Genomic DNA, 6,020 nt, shown 5'->3' on the forward strand with positions numbered 1-6,020 from the left:
AACTATTGTTCATTTAATATATCTACTACTGTTCACTAATTTTTTACATTGTTCACTATTTTTTTTTTATTTTGCATTAGAATTATAAAAAATGGATTATTACATGTTTATATATTCATATAAGAGAAACAATATGTTCTTTTATCTGTAATTGTATTATATTGTAAAGACTGAAGTTTATATGTGATTCCTTTTCATTTTTTATTTTATCAATTGTTGCAAAAGAAATTAAACCCTTTCCCCAGAATAAGTACCTTTTTGTTGGACTTTTCAAATGTTTTCAAATTAACCTGGTCCTTTGTATAAATACAATACCAATTGTTCTCCATCAATTTTTAAATTTCTCCTTGAAGAGCCAATCAATCATTGATTAGTTTACCGTATTTGGTTGTGTACAAGGATATGAAAATACTATGCATCAATGCTTGCTATACATGGCCAAATACGGTAGCTTGACAAAATATTTTACCCTTAAAGATAACATTACAATGAGACAAATGAAGTTGTAAATAATTTAATAACTAGTAGCTTGACAAAGAAATACTGATTCTTTGGAAAGGTTTTATTTCTTTTGCAATGATTTTCACTTTTAGAATCTTATATTTATTTTAAATAAATATAAGATTCTAAAAGTGAAAATCATTGCATTGTATGTAGATATAAATCTCATCTTGCTGTCGGTAAAAAAAAATAACAGAAAAACTCCAATTAAAGATTTATTTTTCCTTTGTGAAGGATTTTGAGGTTTAAATGTTTATATCTAGATTAATTGAAATATCGGATGCAAATATAAAAATAAAAGCTTTCTTACAAAGTTAAGAATTATGAACCAAAAATTTAAACGGAAAAACATTGCGATATTTTCTGAATTTACAGTAGTTATTTCAAGATAACCCTATAGTTAGTAATTTTTTCACTCTAATTTTTGGGGAGGGAGATTTTTCAATGTTTCATGAAATATGCACTGATTTAACCATTTCTTGACATATGCAATAATTTAACAATTTCATGACATATGCACTAATTTAACCATTTCATGTCATATGCAATAATTTAACCATTTCATGACATTTGCAATAATTTAACCATTTCATGACATATGCAATAATTTAACCATTTCATGACATATGCAATAATTTAACCATTTCATGACATATGCAATAATTTAACCTTTTCATGACATATGCAATAATTTAACCATTCCTTTGTACATGTTTTTTTGGACTAAAATGTTATGTTTTTATTGTAAACCATTCTATTGCAAAGTCTGTCATAGAGTTTATATATTAGATTTTGGATATTACAGATGAGGGACTTATATCCTTTTACTGTGTCAATCTGTGATTAAAACGATGTGATATTTTAACTATTTGTTATGTTAAAGAATAAAATTTTGAAAAAGGTAGAAAATTTTCATCATTAGGCATCATAATTTGATACTATATATAAACAAAAATGTATCCATACTCGGCACAAGAGACAAAATGACAAAGAAATTAACAGTTATATGTTACTCTATGGCCTTTAACAATGAGTAAAGCCCATGATAAAAGGCCTAAAATCACAAGTGTAAAACATTTCAAACAAGGACACTTAAGTAAAACCTAATTAATGATTTAAAAAAGGAATAACTATTAAAAAAAATTGTAACGTATGAACACATGACAACCTCTGAATTACAGGCTCCTGACTTGGGTCACGGATATACATACAGAATGTGATGAGGTTAAACATGTAAGCTGGATCTCAACCCTCCCCTAACCTAGGACAGTGGTGTCACAGTACAACATAAGATCTATAAAAATCAGATATACATCAAACAAAAACAGAGTGGACATGGCCAGGTTCTTAAACAACCCAACAACAGATCTGAGAGTACTCACAGTTACTGGTAGCTAGATCAAAGCTAATAACAACTAAACTGTTTCACCTTTTTGTAATTTTGATAGTAGAATGCATATTTTAAAATTAAAATGGCAATGTATTGACATGTAAACTTTGTAAGACATACAGAGCCAGATTATCTCCATTTAAAAGAGATGTGCCAATGCTAACACATCTGCATACCAAATTTCATTGACACATTACTAGTGGTTTCAATTAAATTGACCTGATAACAAACTAATACATGTAAACTATGCCAAAGTTTCAGAGTCATTAGATCATGACTGAGGGGGCGAGTTCAAATAATCTCAATATAAGATGTGTCAATGCTAATCCAGTTGTAACCAAAAAACATTGACCTACCACAAAGTAACTGACCTAAACCAAAATTAAAACATTGGTGACCCCTGAACTAGAAAAAGCATGCCTAAGTCTTGCTTTCATGACTAGTTGAGGGGAGACAAAAAATGTTTTTATAGTTTTAGATTTGACACTTCCATGACCTAAATTTTAAATTGATGTATTGCAATATTTTTGCTGGATTAAAAGGACCAAACAAATGCCTCAAACATGAATCTTTTCCTTTAGGCTTTGAAGAAATATGTAACTCAAGAACAATTTGTCCATCAATATATCAGTTTATTGTTGAAATATTTCATGAGAATTTGGGACATAACAAGTACTAGTTACATGTGTATATTGTTCAACTGAAGTGACACCTTCAACTAAAACAAGAGTGCATACGCTGAAATGTCTCGCCTTCTTTATAATCATTTATATTGTGTTGATAGACCTAATCATAAAGCTTTATTACATGTCACATAAACTAAACATTAACCAAGAAAATTATACATTGACCAATAAACCATAACAATGAGGTCAAGGTCAGATAAACCAAGCCAGGCAGGCATGTACAGCTAACAATTCTTCCATACAACAAATAAAGTTGACTTATTGCTTATAGTTTAAGGTGGTACCTAACACTACAGGGAGATAACTCTGTAAAATCAGCTTTACGTTTTATTTACGTTCTGTTGTAAAGGGAATATTAAGCTTCTCAGTGATCAAAATTGGTGTTTGTCAAACTGCTATATAACCAGTGTAATTTTTCTGATAAAACAGTTGGTTCAAAATTTTTGAAACTTTTATATTTTTGTTAAAGGGTCAAAGTAAATACTTTGTCAAAATTTTATGAAAATTAAACGAGCCAAATTAATTTTAGTGAAAGTGTTGGGTACCACCTTAACAGACCAAAACACAAAAACTTAACACTGAGCAATGAACCGTGAAAATGAGGTCAAGGTCAAATAAAACCTACGCGACTGACATAGATCATAAAATATTTCCATACACAAAATATAGTTGACCTATTGCATATAGTATTAGAAAAACAGACCAAAACACAAAAACTTAACACTGAGCAATGAACCGTGAAAATGAGGTCAAGGTCAAATAAAACCTATGTGACTGACATAGATCATAAAATATTTCCATACACAAAATATAGTTGACCTATTGCATATAGTATTAGAAAAAATGACCAAAACTCAAAAACTTAACTTTGAACACTGAACCATGAAAATGAGGTCAAGGTAAGATGTGGACCAATTTGATAACCGGGCCCAAATATCAAAAATCTTAGTACATGTTAAGATTCAGTGTATCAAAGAACCTCAAGAATTCAATTTTTGTTAAAATCAAACTAAGTTTAATTTTGGACCCTTTGGACCTTAATGTAGACCAATTTGAAAACGGAACAAAAAATTAAGAATCTACATACACAGTTAGATTCGGCATATCAAAGAACCCTAATTATTCAATTTTTGATGAAATCAAACAAAGTTTAATTTTGGACCCTTTCGGCCCCAAATTCCTAAACTGTTCGAACCAAAACTCCCAAAATCAATACCAACCTTCCTTTTATGGTCATACACTTTGTGTTTAAATTTCATAGATTTCTATTCACTTATACTAAAATTATAATGTCAAAACCAAGAAAAATGCTTATTTGGGCCCCAAATTCCTAAACTGTAGGAATCTCAATTCCCCAAATCAATACCAACCTTCCTTTTGTGGTCATAAACCTTGTGTCAAAATTTCATAGATTTCTATTTACTTAAATTTAAGTTATTGTGTGAAAACCAAGAAAATGCTTATTTGGGCCCTTTTTGGCCCCTAATTCCTAAAATAATAGAACCAAAACTCATAAAATCAATCAAAACCTTCCTTTTGTGGTCATAAACCTTGTGTTAAAATTTCATAGATTTCTATTCACTTTTACTAAAGTTAGAGTGCGAAAACTAAAAGTATTCGGACGATGACGACAACAACGCAGACGACGACGCCAACTTGATAGCAATATACGACGAAAAATTAAAATTTTTGCGGTCGGATAAAAACCCATCAATGTCGATCTTCAAGAAAAAATCCTATCATTATTTGTGTTTTTCTTATACAAAACTTGCAGAGTTAAAATTTGCGCAGTAAAGTTATTCACTTACCGTTCTAGAGATTATGCCCTCTAGAACTTAGCAAATTGCAATTTTTTTTCCGCACTCTAGCTCAAGTTTGCCTCATTCAAAGTAGCAGTTGAATCATTCTATCAAAGTCTATCATGTTTAATAATCAAGCTGGAGCAGGGCATCCATGTCTTTAAACACAATCTACTTTTATTGAAGTTGAATGGAAGAAATGTGTTGATGAAATTTGTTTAAATTCATTCAAAATAACTGCAAACAATAATAATCACTTATTGGTGTTTTAACACCACTTTCAGCAATATTGTTCTATTTAGTGGTGGAAGCCAGACTGCAGAGAGAGAGCCACCAACCTTGGCAGGAAAACTGACATGCCAGGTGAACTACAACTGAAATTTAGTGTACCCTGCCATATGCAAGATTCAACAAGAGGCTGTCACAACGACAGCAAACCCGGATTTATTAACATTTATTTGTGTCCTGGCAATATCACAAGAACCATTACTGATAAATGGTGAAAGTGAAAATCGTCAATATCAAATTTGACCTCCATTTTGTCATCAGTATCAACATTAAAATTAAAATTTGAAAAGCTTAGATTGAATGGTTCATGAGTAAATGCAACAGCGTGAATGGAAACGCCATTTTACGATCTTTAAAGAACCATAACTCCTGAATGGTAAAAGTCAAAATCATCGTTATTAAACTTGACCTCTATTTTGTCATCAGTAACAACATATAAAAATTTCAAAAGCTTTGGTTGAATGGTTCATGAGAAAATGCACAGACATGTCTGGAAACACCATTTTTCAATCTTTCAAGAACCATAACTCCTGAACGGAAAAAGTCAAAATCGTCATTATTGAACTTGACCTCCATTTTATCATCAGTAACAACATAACAATATATTAAAATTTGGGAAACTTTGGTAGAACAGTTCATGTGTAAATGCACGGACACAACTGGAAACTCCATTTTTCAATCTTTCAAGAACCATAACTCCTGAACGGTAAAAGTCAAAATCACCATTATTGAAGTTGATCTTCATTTAGTTGTCAGTAACAACATATTAAAATTTCATAAGCTTTGATTGAATGGTTCATGAGTAAATGCGCAGACATGACTGGAAACACCATTTTTCAATCTTTCAAGATCCATAACTCCTGAACGGTAAAAGTCAAAATCGCCATTATTGATCTTGACCTGCATTCAGTTGTCAGTAACAATATATTAAAATTTCAAAAGCTTTGGTTGAACAGTTCATGAGCAAATGCACGGACATGACTGGAAACGCCATTTTTTCAATCTTTCAAGAACCATAACTCCTGAACGTTAAAAGTCAAAATCGCCATTATTGAACTTGACCTTTATTTAGTTGTCAGTAACAACATATCAAAATTTTAAAAGCTTTGGTTGAATGGTTCATGAGTTCATGCACGGATAACATTTGATTGGCGCCCACCCCGCCACCCGACCTCTGTACATCCCCAAATCAATAACTGACATTTTTGTCACAAAAATCCGGTTAAAAACGTGCAACCTCAGTGTTCACAGTTAAGTGATACAGTAGTTGAATTACTTAAAAATGTTGGACCAAAGGCTTGATGGACAAGGGGATTGCAAAATAGTCCACTCCCAAGAATGGGGATTAAAATAAAC

This window comes from Mytilus trossulus, chromosome 12 (genome assembly GCF_036588685.1).
Source record: "Mytilus trossulus isolate FHL-02 chromosome 12, PNRI_Mtr1.1.1.hap1, whole genome shotgun sequence".
Classification (NCBI taxonomy): Eukaryota; Metazoa; Mollusca; class Bivalvia; order Mytilida; family Mytilidae; genus Mytilus; species Mytilus trossulus.